Here is a 1027-nt window from a genome sequence, read left to right on the forward strand (position 1 = left end):
TCGAACGAATTGAACACGAACTCATTGACGAACCAGACACGAACTGTTTGCGAACAACGAACGTTTTTGACAGCCCTACTTGCCACATTAATTGACTTGTGAGATATTCAATAAAAATAGAAGTAACACATATTTAAGTTACCGAACATGCTTTTATTTAATAGATAAAATTATATAATAAAAGAAAGTGACCTCAACGTTCCTTAAACTTTTGCTACTAAATTGGAAGTGATTCTTTGACGTATATTTCTTTCACATGATTGTATTAATATTTTTGTTCTTGTCCACTTCATATTATTTATAAAGTTTCAACTTCTTAAGTTGAATCTTCTGTAGTTTTTCAACATTTGGCATTTGTTATTCCATAACGCGGATGACCTCATATCATCATTGTGATGAAATTTTAGGTTTTGACGTGATGATACAATTAGTTAAGGTCATTTTGTTAAATTCAATTTATGGAGTATAATAAAAAAATAGTTTGACATCATCTCCTTTTGATTGTATATTGAATACTGTTTGCTTTTTGGCTGATACTCGAAGGTGTCGGACTTGTACTTGTTCTGGATATTTAGTCATTGATATCTATTTTTGTGTGTGATGGCTGTCTGCATGATTTAATTTTACATCACAACTATAGATGAGTGGTTTAAAAAAATTATTGTCCCTGATATAAATTGAATATTACACTTCATTTTTTATAATCATTAACAGAAACTTATAACAGGGCATACACTTAGATCAGTGTTAATGGCCTTAAATAGCCCAAATCTGTTAAAATTCTTGTTATTTGGTAGTAAAAGTTAAGCTCAGGCTTCTGCTTTACCTTCGGCTTAATAGAGAGAATAAATCTCAGCATCAGTGCGAGAAGATTATTATTTCCATACAGGCACTACTTGTAGTGATATAGCATGCCAAATTACTAGTAAAACATCACATGATATTATACTAATGGTTCTTTTGCATATTCATCGTCTTAATATGCTTAAAAATTATATATATATATATATATATATATGGTGGTTGG

At 30.1% G+C, this 1027-nt stretch overlaps 1 protein-coding gene across 1 annotated transcript in view; it reads left to right on the plus strand.

Moving 5' to 3' along the window:
- LOC110022482 (protein RAE1-like) overlaps positions 1-1027 on the plus strand; it is a 51322-nt gene that overhangs the window by 21090 nt on the left and 29205 nt on the right.

Source organism: Phalaenopsis equestris, unplaced genomic scaffold (assembly GCF_001263595.1).
Source record: "Phalaenopsis equestris unplaced genomic scaffold, ASM126359v1 Scaffold000192, whole genome shotgun sequence".
NCBI lineage: Eukaryota > Viridiplantae > Streptophyta > Magnoliopsida > Asparagales > Orchidaceae > Phalaenopsis > Phalaenopsis equestris.